Raw genomic sequence first — 14,544 nt, 5'->3', positions numbered from 1 at the left:
TGCTTCAACATGAAAGGTGAGCAGCATTGCAGTGTTCCTCTTTGAAATGCTAAACAACCCTTGTAGGGGCTAGGCATGGAAGGCCAGCTGGAAAGATAACCCAACCCAGCTGGGACCAGTACTTGCACCTCTGATTTCAAACACTTTACTTGAGGACTCTGTTTCCTGCCTAGGCTCTAGGGGCAGGAGCCCTAACCTATATGGATATCCCTATGAGGTTTTTGTTTAAATTTTCTCCATTAATTTCTCTGCTGTGGAACTTCCATTTATGCCTGTTGATTGTACTGGATTTTAACAGTTTTGAATATTTTTATGCAGACTGCCTTGAGCCAGCTGGGCCAAGAGTGGTGTTATAGAAATGTAATAATAAACAAACAACCAAACCATTGGTCACTTCTGCTGCCTCTGTGTTGCCCAGTGATTCAATTCTCCCTAGAGAAGATGAGAGGTTTAACCATACTGGGGTGAGCTATAAACTGAACAAACGACAGGTGAAACTGGATAATTGCAGCCTCCAATTGAAAAATCTCATCCTTCCATGCTGGGATATATGAACACCAATGGGCCCACTGAGGCCGAGGAACCTCTGAGATGTCATCAAGTTTGCCCACAGGTTTCAGGTCACAGCGGCTCTGCCTACCAATTTTTCTTTACTTTCTTTTCTTCTTCATGCTGAATAAACGCTCTAAGGGATAAAAACTCTGATATCAATTAGAATTTTTAGCTTCTAGGGATTTTGGTGAGATTAATCTCTGAATACATTGCTGTGAATTTTCCGCCTCCCCCCGCCCCCCGGTTAGCTTGTTGCTGCTACCTATTTAATCTGAGTTAGTTGACCCTTTATTGTTATGCAGAAATAGAGCTTTAGTGGAATGTGTTGGCAAAACTCAAAGTAAAGCTAAGAGAAAGTATAAAAGAAACTGTTTATCTTACTGGAGATTGTTGTTGCTGTTATAGCTGCTCTCGTGAGAACAGCTGGAAATGTAGTGGAAGTTTTAATTTGAGAGCAGCAGAGCAGCAAAATGGAAAAAGAAAGCACAAAGTTGGAATTTGGAGAGGTGGAGAAGAAGAATAGGAGTGAAAAGTCCAAATTGCCAGTTCGTATGAAATTCGAAAGTGATTGCCAGACTGGAACTGGGTGTGGCAGCTGCGTGTGATTGAGAAAAACTCAGGCTGTTATTTGGAGCAGAGTGAGTGGAGGCTTAAAGAGCATTCCTTGCGATAGAGTATGACTCTGAAGACAAGCCTGGAGGCTGGAGGCCAAGCTAACACATCGAGCTATAGCAAAATTGTACACAGACACAGGGGGAAATATCTGTCTGCCTGTCATGTCTATTTGTAAGCCCTCTCTTTTGCTTTATTTTTCTTCTTTATTTTTCTATTGGAAACCTTGCTAGATCATCAAGTATCCTTGTTTTCTGTGGACTGGGTTTCATTTAACACAATTTTGACTTTGTGTTGGTCTAGAACTATAGGGGGGAATTATTTTAAAATCATTTTTATCTAATACGGGCTTAGTAATACCATAACCAACTAGCCGTCTGAAATAATCAATTGTATAAGTAGCCGAAGCAAATAATCAATGGCTCTAATTTTATGTTGATTGTTGTATTAATAAGTTTTTATTAGGAGTGCAGATTGATACTATAGGCAATCAGTCAATTTATATTGTATACAGTATATTGGGTGTATTGATGATTCTGAACGGTTATTAATTGTAGGAATTAATTTTTTGATTTTTATTTTATTTAATAAAGAAACAATATAACACAAAGATATCAGAATAATTTGCAACTACATCTCAGATACATGACACTCATAGCTTCCTCGAATTAGTGAGGGTATTATTATACCTCTAGCTACCTTTCTTTAGGTAGTCCAAATATTGGCTCTATTGTTCTTCAAATACATCCGTTGACCTTCGATTAATCAAGCAGGTAAGTCTGGCCATTTTAGCCAGTTCAGATAGTTCATCAAGCCAATGCGCGATAGAGGGGTCCTCCGTCGATTTCCAGTTTTTTGCCCAGATCAGTCTCACTGTGGTGGACGCATGGAAGAATAAATCCCTATGTGGCAGCTCCTCTGGATGCATGCTCAGCAACATGAAGGACGGCTTTAATGGAAAGCCAACTGAATATTTCCCGCAGTATTGTGTGAATTTTAGCCCAATAGCTTTTCGCTGACTCACAATTCCACCACATATGAAAAAAGGAACCAACACTATTATTACACTTCCAGCATTTGTTATTGTACCCTTTAGATATTTTTGCTATAACTTTGGGCGTGATGTACCATCTGTAGAGCATTTTGTACCAGTTTTCCTGTAATATCTGGCTATTCGTTTGTTTAGAGATTTTACACCACGATGTTTCCCAATCCTCCATGGTAATGGCTGCTCCAAAGTTTTGCATCCATTTTATCATAAAGCCTTTGACTTGTTCCTCTTCAGTGCCTGAAGAAACAGTGCAGAGACAGGACTTTGGTGAAAGCAAGAACCTCCAGATCAGAAGGCACTGCTCCTTTTTATTACCTCCCCACCAGCTTAGACAAAGGATTTCCTCAAGGCATCGTGTTCTGTCAGGATTGGTTTAGGCTACATTCCAAGCCAAATAAGGAAATAGGTCAAAAAGGTCGTCTTTGCAGGCTGGGGTCAGATGGAGAAGTTTTAGCTAACCAGGAGTGTGGTTTGCCAACACTCTCATCTAAAACTCCTACAGATGTCAAATTTCAAGAGGAGTTTATATATTTGCCCTTGCATATGGGGTTTATTTAAAAGAAGCATATTTTCAAACTCAGAGAGGGGAGCAGTCAAATCTGGTTGTTCGACAAAGTCTGTTGAAACTCTAGATAGTAGTTGATTATATTCCAGCCAGCGTATGTCTACATGTTCATTTTTCAATGTTTGTAGGCTCTTAAATTCACCAATCTTTATTAAGAGATCCTTATATTTGAAACAAAATATTCTCTTCTGCTGTGGCCTTGATAAATAAGACTCTAGAGGTGATTTGAATAGGCTGGTAGATAAGCATCGTCTTTTTTCATATTTATACCATACTTTCAATAAAGCTTTTGTCCAGGAATTCAGATTGTACTTTTTCTTAGCTTTTGTTTTCTGATGTGGCCAGAGAATATTATGAAAACCACAATCCAGATTGACCTTTTCCAACACCAAATCTCTGGACATTGGTTCAACTATATGCCCTGCTAAGGCTGTCAGAGTTGCTGCATGTAGTTAAGTTTAAAGTTGGGAACCGCTAGCCCTCCTCTTTTTTTTCATCTTGCAGAACTTTGAAGGCTATTCTGGTTCTCTTATAGCCCACATACATTTGTTCATTGCCGACTGCCATTTATCAAGTGTGGAGTTGTTGACTGCCAGTGGTAATACCTGAAATAAAAAATTAAAATTTTGGCAAAACAGACATTTTGACAGCTGTCATCCTTGCTGACCATGAGAGTTTTAAGTTATTCCATCTCTTCAAATCTTGTTGAATAGAGAGTCAAAGTTTGTCATAATTATATTCACACAATTGATCTGGATTAACACCAATCTTATTTGACCATTTTAGGATTGATCTCACAATCTAAATTGTGTTTGAGAATAGATACAGTCAAGTATCCAGAATCACCCCCAGTTTCCTGGCTGAGAACAAGATGTTAAGTTGCATACTGGCTACGGTGCGTATGTGCACTTCCTGTTTCTGTCCAGCCACAGGAGCTTTGTCTCAGAGGGGTTCAGGTGACTCTGCTCTAACAATCCAGAAACAGCTTCAAAACAACTGGCAAATGTATCTGCAGGTGAATCCAGGTGGTCGCCCATAAGGAGCTAGAGCTGGGTGTAATCTGCATACTGGTGACACTCCAGCTGGACCAGCTGTGCCAGAGGGCACATAAAGATGTTAAATAATGTAGGTGAGAGTACCACCTGCTGCTGGACCCCAGAAGGGAACTGATTAGGACACAATAATTCCTCCCCCACTGCCACCGTCTGTGTCCAAATCCAGAGAAAGGAGCACATCCCTTGAATGGCTGGCCCCTGAATTCCGGCTCTGGTGAGGCAGTCGGCCAACAACTTGTGGCTGACCATGTCAAGCACAGCCAACAGATCAAGCATCATGATTATGGCCGAACCACCCTCATTGTCAGGATCAGGCATCTGATCTCTGCCATGATTTGTGACCGATGACCTGTGTAACACCTTTTTGGTTTAGTGTGTGTTGTTTTAAGGATCTCTGTGTACCTCTGTTTATGTAACGCTGAGCTGCCCGCTTCAAGCTGTAATTTAGACTAGCAATTGCTGTTCTGTTCTGTGTTAACAGGAAGGGAGGAATTATCTAACACCCAAGGCCACGACAGCCTGGCTATTGTCTGGAAGGGAGCCCAGGATGGGACCTCTGGGAGGGGGGCTTTTGCTCTCTGGGAACTGGGCAACTTTGGGCAGGAAGGAACTGGAAAAATTGCCTGTTGTCTGTGAATTGGCCAGAATAGACTCTGAGCGTTAAGGTGTACTGATCTGCTATCAATAAAGCTTTCTATTAACCCAGAAGCAAGTTGTTAGTCTGTCGGCCCTTGACGTTGATCCAGATGGTGCTGGAGATCATCCACCAAGGCAACCAACACAGTCTCCACCCTGTGATCAGGACAGAAGCCCGACTTGCATAGGTCAAGCACTGAACCATCCTCTAAGTATTCAAGGAGCTGGTTTGCTGCAGCCTGTCCAATCACCTTGCCCAAAAATACAAGTTGCAAAACTGGGTGGTGATTGGCCAAGTCCTGAGGGTCCAGTGATGGATTTTTCAGTAAGGGATGAACCACCACCTCCTTCAGCACCTCTGAGACCTCCCCTAGAGACAGGGCCTCCGATCTTCTGGTACCTCATCTTGAGCAACAGGGATCAAAACAGACAGGGATCAAGGGGGCTGGTGGTTCCCTTCACTGATCCCAGCAACTCATCCACTTTGGTTCTCGAGAACTGCCTGGAACCATCAAACATATCCACCCAAGATGGCCAAGGGGCCTCTAATTTTCTCTCTGTATTAAAGGTTGCAGGAAGGTCCAGGTGGAGTGACAAGACCTTGTCCTCAAAAAAGCTCACTATTTCCTTAAAGGCAGTTCACTACTATAACAGTAGACCATTTTTAACAGTAGAACTCTTTTAACAGTACAAAATTTAATACTTTAACAATTAACAGTAGATCATTATAACTTTACAACTGTGCATTTAACTTCACTGTGGTTCAGCTCTTCATCTGGAGAGTTTTTTTGATGGTGATGGGGCCTCTGGCTCTGGTTGGTATGTGTGTCTTGATTGAAAACTTGGTGAAAGAGCTCCACTTTGCAGGCAATGCTGAATTGTTTCAGGTCCTGCAGAATCCTGATCTCATTTGGGAGCTCATTCCATCAAGTGGGGGCCAGGACAGAGAAGGCTGTGGTGCTGGTCAAGGTCAGATGAGCTGTCCCTGGGCTCAGGGATCACCAGTTTGTTGTTGTTCATAGAGTGTAGTGCTCTCTGGGGGGCACAGGTAGAGAGGCAGTCCATCAGGGACTCAAGGTCCTGACCATGTATGGCCTTGAAGGTGATTACCAGGAGCTTAAGCCTGATCCACTATTCAACTGGTTGCCAGTGCAGCTGTTGGAGAATGGGTCGGATGTAGGCCCTTTAAGGTGTTCCTGTGAGAACCCTGGCTCCTGCATTCTGCACCAGTTATAGTTTCTGGATCAGGGAACCCATAGAGCGAGTTGCAGAAATCCAGCCTACAGGTGACCATCACCTGGATCACTGTGGCTAGGAGTTCTGGGGCCAGGTCGGGCGCAAGTAGCTTGGTGCAAGTGGAAGAACGCTAGCCATGCTACTCTTGTGACCTGTTCCTCCATGAAAAAGGAGGTATCAAAGATCACACCAGATTCCTAATGGAGTGAGCTACTAGTAGTTGCTCCCCATTCAGTTAGGGCAGTTGCGATTCCTCACTGGGACCCTTCCTACCAAACAACTTCTGTCTTATAAGGATTGAGTTTCAGACAGCTCTTCTTGAGCCAGCCTGTCACTGCTTCCAGACAACTGGCTAATAAATCTGGGGGTAAATCAGGATGGCCATCCACCATGAGGAAGAGCTGGGTGTCATCAGCGTATTGGTAACATCCCAGTCCAAAACTCTATACTAGCTGGGCAAGAAGACGCATAAAAATATTGTATATGAATGGGAAGAGAATCACTCCTTGAGGCACCCTGCATGAGCATTTCCCGCTATGTCATTGGTTCTCTCCAATAGAAAAGAGATCAGCCATTGGAGGGCTGTCCCTCATATCCTGGCATCGGTGAGGTGGCAAGCTAATAGCTCATGATCGAATGCTGCAAATAGATGTGTTAAATGTTGCCCAAAAGTCAAGTAATACTAGCAGTGCTTACCCGTCTCGGTCCAGCTGGTGGTGGAGATCATCCATAAAGGTGACCAGTGCTGTCTCAATCCCATGGCCATGCCAGAAGCCCAATGGAGCTGGTCTAGACCAAAGCTTCATCCAGGAATGCTGCCAGATGGCCCACGGCAGCTCTTTCCAGCACCGTCCCTAGGAACACTAAGTGTGAAACAGGGTCGAGGTTGACAAGTCACAGCAGATCCAGAGATGTTTTCATCAGGAAAGGGTGAACCACCGGCTCCTTCAACCCCACTGGGAATTCTCCATTTGAGAGGGAGATACAAGTTGTGGGTTTTGGAGGGGTTCTCTGGTTCAATTTTGGTTCAGTTTTTGCCTCTTTTACCATCATGCTGGGCTCACAATAAAGAACTGAAAAGCACTCCCAGTGTCCTGGTCTCTGAACTCACAGATCTAACACATTGCTTAATACCTTTAATGGAGGGTTTTAGGGATTTAGGTTCTGAGTTCTGAATTTTAAGTTCCTACAGGATGGCCATAATGTGTGCAAATATTTACCTTTGTAATTTGAGGGTCATTGACAGAATCATAAAATCATAGAGTTGGAAGGGTCCTCCTGGGTCATCTAGTCCAACCCCCTGCACTATGCAGGACACTCACAACCCTATTGCTCATCCACTGTAACCTCCCAACCCTTTCCCTTCACAGAATCAGCCTCTCCGTCAGATGGCTCTCCAGCCTCTGTTTAAAAATTTCCAAAGATGGAGAACCGACCACCTTCCAAGGAAGCCTGTTCCACTGAGAAACCGTTTTGTCAGGAACTTCTTCCGGATGTTTAGATGAATTAATTTCTTTTGAATTAATTTCATCCCATTCGTTCTGCTCTGTCCCACTGGGGCAAGAGAGAACAATCTCTAGTTGTTCTCCTAAAACATGGAAGTTCAGCAAGGGTAGGAGGGCAAATCTTGCCCCAATGTTGCACTGTCTTCAAGTGTAATTCTGTAATTTCCCTCATAGAGGGGCATGGTACTAAAACACAAAGATGGAAAAGAACCAGAGTTTTTACAGCTTCTGAAAAGATGCAGATACTCACCCCGAAGAATGCCATTGTTGCAAAGGTCGTTTTATTTTAATTTGTACGTTCTGTGATGTGGTTATGGTGTAATTTCCTGATTTACACAGTGATGACGGTATACAAGGCTTGACAGTGCATGTGGGAATAACAGCTGTGAAGAGGAATAAGAAAGAAGGTGTAGAGGACCAAAATTCTGGTTCCATTATCTCTGGATTTAATTGTTTATGCCATTGTCAATAATGTACATTGGCTGATGATTTTAAAAAGCAGAAATACGGGAAACATGGATTTTGTCCACCAAATACTTAAAACAGAATTTATACAAGGGGGGGGGGGACAGGGGTGAATCACAAAATGGGCAAATTTAGGTTTGTTATTTGACAAGACCTTGGGCAGGTTTTAATTAATTTTAATGAATTTTTGTGGTATGATAATGACTGAAATGTTTTAATGTATTTTTGGTGTATACCCTAAGCCCCTGGGAAGGGTGGTATAGAAACTTCATAAACAAATGTATTATTTATATTGATTTATTATTGATTTATCCATTTGATTTCATACACACCGCTCCCTCCAACCTCAGTTATGGTAGGTTACAAACAGTACGACCCAACAATAAAACAGTAAAAACAAATCTGCAGCTTTTTTATTATTATTAATCTGCAGCTTAAAAAAGCTAACCCTCCTGGACAGTGCACACTAAAACCTTATGTTCACCCCCTGCTCAACAATATCCTACTGCGTATCTCAGGGGGATGTTAATGAGGGAATAGCCTGCTTTCCCTGCAAAGCTAAGGAGGGGCCCTGATCTAAACTCCCCTGGCTTCAACCAAATGCCTGGTGAAACAGCTCCATCTAGCATGCCCTGCAGTACTATGAAAGCTCTGTGAGGGCCCTTAGCTATTCCGGGACATCATCATCATCATCATCATCATCATCATCATCATCATCATCATCATCATCATCATCATCATCATCATCATCATCATCATTATTAAATTTTTATTATAATAATTTATAATATATATTATATTAATTTATATTAATTTACATCATGTTGAGGCCAGGCATAGTTCTTGAGCTTTTAGCTCCCTGCCTCGCCTTCATAAGCATGCGATCAGATGTCCTTGTAGCTTCGTCGCGAGTCTTCCTCCACACTCGCTCAAGCTGTCTCACTTCCTTCTTCCTCTCCCGAAGCTCCTGGGAGTACCATGGAGCCTGTTTGAGGTGAAGGCGGAGAGGGCGTCTAGGAGCAATCTTGTCAATGGTGGCCGTAAGGCGGGACTGCCAGTCCTCCACCAAGGCCGTCAACGAGGTGCCAGAGGGCATTGGGTCCCGCAGAGCATTCAGGAATCTCTCGGATTCCATGAGTCTCTGCGGGCAGACTAGAATACGTCCGTCAACCAAACGGAGAGGGGGTGGTATCCTCAGTTGAGTCTTCAGGGCATGGTGGTCTGACAATGGAACGATGTTATTCGCCACCAGATCTACCGCTACACCTGCACCAAAGATCAAATCGAGGGTGTGACCAGCCTGATGGGTGGGACCAGCAACAATCTGCGAGAACCCTAGTGTCTCTATGGCTGACACTAGATCCAGGCCAAGTCCTGAAGATGCCGCATCCGTGTGAACGTTGAAGTCCCCCAAAACTAAATGTTTTGGGTACTGCTACATCCAGGCAGCCACCGCCTCCAGCAGGCCTGGCAGGGAATCTGTAGGGGCAGTGGGTGATCAATACACCAACCAGATCGCCACATTCTCGATCGATTCCCACCCAAGACCGACACACTCAATCCCCAGAATCGTTGGCGCAGGGAGAGCCCTGAAGGAGAAAGTCTCTCTGACCAGAATTGCCACCCCCTCCCCTCCCATGGAGCCGGGGTTGATGCAGGACGGAAAACCCAGGCGGTGACAGATCTTTCAAGGCGACGGTCTCACCTTTGTGCACCCAGCTTTCCGTCACGCAAGCCAGGTCAGCCTCATGCCTTACGAAGTAATCCCGCAGAGTTGAGGACTTGTTGTTTATTGACCTGGCATTGCATGGGATCAACACCGGTGCCACCCTAGCCCTCTCCCCCATGAACCTGGGGATGGGACGAAGATTTGAAGGGCAACGTCCATATCGACCAGGCCACCAACCGTGGAAATTCCATGGTCAGGGCCTTCTTGGACTTAAGTACGTCGTTGCCCCCCTATTACTGAATCTCCTCCCACCGCTATGTTTGCCTTGGCCCAGAAGAACTGGTATTATATTCCCGGGCCGGATCCCCATCTCAATATCCACACTCACTTCCCTAGGCCACCATGTAGGGCAGTCCTTCATCTAACAATCTAATAGCTGTCTAAAAACCTCCCATCCCAAATCCTCCCTCAAAAACCCTCCCTCGACTAACTACAGCTATACTGGTCCTACCCACTAGCTAGCCAGGGTGTTATACCAAGGATACAGCTGAATACCCAGCTGCTCTCCTCTGGCCGTTCACCCCTACCTAACACTCTGGAAAAATAAAATCCCATCCCCCAACTGTCAGAACTTAGTCAGAGCAGTTCTGTCAACATCCAGGAGGTGGCGCAGGGGGATAGCTCGAGACAATCTCCTTCTTCTGCTACTCTTCAGACGTTGTCGTTGCACTTTGTAGCAGCAGGGGCCACGGGGCTCGTTTACCTTCCAGTAGCCACAGGCCAGGGCCACGCAGGCCGCACAAAGCATCTACCGGTAGCACGCCAGGCCCCGGGAAGCCTTCGGGTGGCTGGTGTGCTGCGGCGAGAGTCTCTGCGCGGGTTGTGTGGGCCTGGGCAGCGGCTGCTGGACAGGAAAGGAGGGCCACGGCCCCACGTTCCCTGGTGAAGGTGGCTGGTGGGGGGGACAGGAAAGGAGCAGGGACGCCGCATCCCTGCTCCTATCCCGAGGGCGAGGGGAAGCCAGTGGATAACTAACTGTCGGGGAAAGCTGTCTCTCCTTGTGTTCGGGGAATCCCTGGCTGGCCAATGCAAGGCCGTGCCAAGCAGCCAATGGGAAGCCATGCTAGGCTTCACGGCCCCTGATTGGGCCCTCTGAGCTTTTATCATGGACAGGGCCCGCCCTTTCTCCTCCCCCTTAGGGCTTACTCTTCTTTTTATACTGCTCCTCAGGAGCGGTTTAAAGATTATTATTGAACATGGCATTATTGACCATAGAAATTTATATCCAGGATTTAATAGTATTGGTCATAAATGAGGTCAAACTATGTTCTCATATAATTAGGTCCACACACTGCTTTCTTTAATGGGGCTTATTCTGAGCAAATTATTCTTACAATTCCGCTGTCAGTGTTTCCAAGGTCTCTGGGCTGAAATTCTGTTCCTGTGCAGCCTTGTACAGAGACACCAAATTATGACTGGGAGTAAATGACCCATTTGCTGATGTTAGAAGGGGCAATTGAAAGATAAGCTACACCTTAAGCAGATATCCTGTTTTTACTCACGCAGTGTAGCTGATCCCGTTAAGGAAATGCAAGCATCTTCACCAGGTGAACACTGTTGAATTTCAGAATTAGCACATGGCCCTGTTATGCTCGCACATGCGTAACATTGCAGAGATGCCCCTGTAAACAGAGAAGAGAGAGCATCCATGCCAGATGCATCACTGATATGACATTTCACAAAGCAGACCATTGTTTCCTTTTAGAACGACAGCATTAGAATACATCTGATCTTGGAGTTTATTGAAGGAATCTATTGTGGTAGATACATTTATTTGAATATAGCCATAGGCCTTTGCAAAATATAGTGAGTGAATTATCTAGTGCGGTAAATCTTCCCGAAAGAGCCTCTTGTGGCGCAGAGTGGTGAGAGGCAGAAATGCTGTCTGAATCTGTCTGCCCATGAGGTTGGGAGTTCTATCCCAGCAGCCGGCTCAAGGTTGACTCAGCCTTTCATCCTTCCGAGGTCAGCAAAATGAGTACACAGCTTGCTGCTGAGGGGTAAAACGGTAATGACTGGGGAAGGGAATGGCAAAACCACCTTGTATTGAGTCTTCCAAGAAAACGCTAGAGGGCGACATGACTCGGTGTTTACACAGGGGATACCTTTACCTTTATATCTTCCAGAGCTTGTGCAGCACTAATACAAAAACGCTGTTTTTTTTGGTGTACAGCTAAAATGGCCCGCCAATACCTCTGTGGGCATCTTTTCGAATTGAAGTGATGTAAAAGCTGCTCTGAGCTTATGGTTAGTGATGGTTAATTAAGTAAGAGGATCTACAGTGGTTATATTTAAACCGCTTGAACGATGTTGCTGACTTAATTTTCAAAATTTGCATTCTGTCTAACTGGGCATCCAGTCTTGAAGATCCAGTCTCTAAGGTGAGAGTTATTAGCTAAAGGATTTAGGAGGTCATCAGGGATGGAGTGGCGTGCAAGAAGGCTATTAATAAGGCTATGCCACTCGGGCACTAAGAGAAGGCAGACCGGTTTCTGCCCTCATCAAAACAGCCGGAGTTCCCCTTGGTAGGGCTAGTATTCTCCTTAAGAATGTATTTTGAACAGATTCTAGCCTAGGTATGATGTTTTCCTTCCATTCCCAGACCTCTACTCCACACAATAGATGGAGGATAACCTTCTGCTTATATAATTTGAGGGCTGAATCAATGAGGAAGCCTCCTTTTGTATAATAAAACTTCAGAATAGTGCCCACTAGGCGTGTTGCAGAGGCCCTAATGGTGTCCTGATGAAGTTTCCAATTCAGGCTCTCACTAAATGTGATACCCAGATATTTGAATGAATTGCACTGGCTAACAGAATTTCCAGATATACTCCAAGATAATTTTTTGGCCCTTTTTAAATAGACAATTAATTTCGTCTTATTGTAGTTTATTTTAAGACATTGAAGGATCTATTGCGAAAGCAGGGAAAGTGTACACTTTCAGATTAAAACTAAAATCTTATGCCCACATTTGCATAGATATTTAATGTTGAAAGAAATTTAATTTACCTTTTGTTGTTTTAGTCATCCGTTCAGTTGTCTCTGACCCTTGGCGATACTATAGGAAATTTCTTGCCACTTGTCTATGTCAATGACCGCCTCTTTTAGTTGGTTCATGGTCAACCCTGAGTTGGCTTTGATCCTGTCGAGCCAGCAGATCCTTTGGCGACCACGTTTCCTTTTGCCGTTGACCATGCTGAGCATTAATGAGTAACGAGTTTGATTGCATGACGTGTCCAAAGTAAGTGAGCTTAAGCCGTAATATTTTGCCTTCTAATGATGTCTAAAACTGTCTTGTTGGTAACATTGGCTGTCCATGGTATTCGCAGCATTCATCTCCAACGCCATAATTCGAAAGCATCTATTTTCCTCCTTTCTTCTTTCTTTAGGGTCCAGCTTTTGCATCCAAGTTTGTTATGGGGATGACAATGACATTGACTAGGCAGCATTTTGTATTAAGGCTGATAGACAACACCAGACGGTCAACACAGAAAACAGATTGACTATGTGCTCTGCGGCCAAAGATGGTGAAGTTCTGAACAGTCAGTAAAAACAAGACCAGGAGCTGATTGTGTTTCAGATCATCAACTTCTTGCTGCAAAATTTAGGCTTAAAATGAAGAAAGTCACGAAAAGCACTAGGCCACTCAGGTATGAACTAAATCATATCCCTGACGAATATACGGTAGAAATGGCACATAGATTTAAGGGATTAGATCTGATAGACAGAGTGCCTGAAGAACTATGGGTGCAGGTTCACAACATTTCGCAAGAGATAGCAACTAAAACCATCCCAAAGAAAAAGAAATGCAAGAAAGCAAAATGGCTGTCTGAGGAAGCTTTACAAATAGCTGAGGAGAGAAGGGAAGTGAAAGGCAAGGGAGAAAGAGAAAGATACACACAATTGAATGCAGAATTCCAGAGAAAAGCTAGACGAGATAAGAATGTCTTCTTAAATGAACAGTGCAAACAAATAGAAGAAAACAATAGAATACAGAGGATCAGAGATCTTTTCAAGAAAATTGGAGATATGAAGAGAATGTTTCATGCAAAGATTGGTATGATAAAGGACCAAAATGGTAGGGACCTAACAGAAGCAGAAGACATTAAGAACAGGTGGCAAAATTATACTGAAGAACTATACAAGAGCGAGCTTAACATCCCTGATAACCATGATGGAGCCAGACATCCTGGAATGTGAAGTCAAAAGGGCCTTAGGACTTCGGAGCAACAATAAAGCTAGTGGTGGTGACAGCATTCCAGTTGTACTATTCAAAATCTTAAAAGTCACTGTAGTAAAGGTGCTACACTCAATATGGCAGCCAATTTGGAAAACTCAACAGTGGCCACAGGATTGGAAAAGGTCAGTTTAAATTCCAATCCCAAAGAAGGGCAGTGCCAAAAAATGTTCAAACTACCTCACCATCATTTCTCATGCTAGCAATGTATGCTCAAAATCCTACAAGATAGGGTCCATTAATATGTGGACCAAGAACTTCCAGAAGTAGAGGCAGGATTTTGAAGAGGCAGAGGAACCAGGGACCAAAATGTCAACATACGCTGGATAATGGAGAAAGCCAGGGAGTTCCAGAGAAATATCTACTTCTGCTTCTTTGACTATGCTAAAGTCTTTGATTGTGTGGAGCACAACAAATTGTGGCAAGTTCTTAAAGAGATGGGAATACCAGAGCATCTTATCTGTCTCTTGAGAAACCTATACACAGGTTATGGAGAAACAGTGAGAACCAGGCATGGAATCATTGATTGGTTCAAAATGGAGAAAGGAATGTGGCAAGGCTGTATACTGTCGCCCTGCCTATTTAACTTGTATGCAGATCACATCATGGCCTGTATGGCATGTATGGCCCCTTCCAACTCTAAGATTCTATGATTCTATGATCATGGGAATCTCGGGGTTAGATGAGTCACAAATTGGGATTAAGATTGCAGGGAGAAATATCAACAACCTCAGATATGCAGATGATACCACTCTAATGGCAGAGGTGGCTGATAATGCCACTGCCTGGAGGATCATGATACTAATGGCAGAGTCACTGAAGCAGTCGGTGTGAACTTAAATGGACTCCGGGGAATGGCCGAGGACAGGAAGGCCTGGAGGATCATTGTCCATGTGGTTGC

At 44.1% G+C, this 14,544-nt stretch overlaps 1 long non-coding RNA gene across 1 annotated transcript in view; it reads right to left on the bottom strand.

Moving 5' to 3' along the window:
- Positions 1-1,695: 1,695 nt before the first annotated feature.
- The window catches only part of LOC143837211 (uncharacterized), a 22,519-nt gene continuing 9,670 nt past the window's right edge, over positions 1,696-14,544 (bottom strand). The window contains exons 2-5 of the long non-coding RNA XR_013230935.1: positions 10,909-11,028; positions 7,463-7,595; positions 6,404-6,561; positions 1,696-3,385 (exon numbers count right to left, since the gene is read on the bottom strand). This is a non-coding gene — a long non-coding RNA (uncharacterized LOC143837211). The remainder of the gene's footprint in view (positions 3,386-6,403; positions 6,562-7,462; positions 7,596-10,908; positions 11,029-14,544) is intronic.

Source organism: Paroedura picta, chromosome 5 (assembly GCF_049243985.1).
Source record: "Paroedura picta isolate Pp20150507F chromosome 5, Ppicta_v3.0, whole genome shotgun sequence".
NCBI classification, from domain to species: Eukaryota; Metazoa; Chordata; class Lepidosauria; order Squamata; family Gekkonidae; genus Paroedura; species Paroedura picta.
Note: the sequence above shows the minus strand (reverse complement) of the source record. Positions and strands in the feature narration are given on the sequence as shown.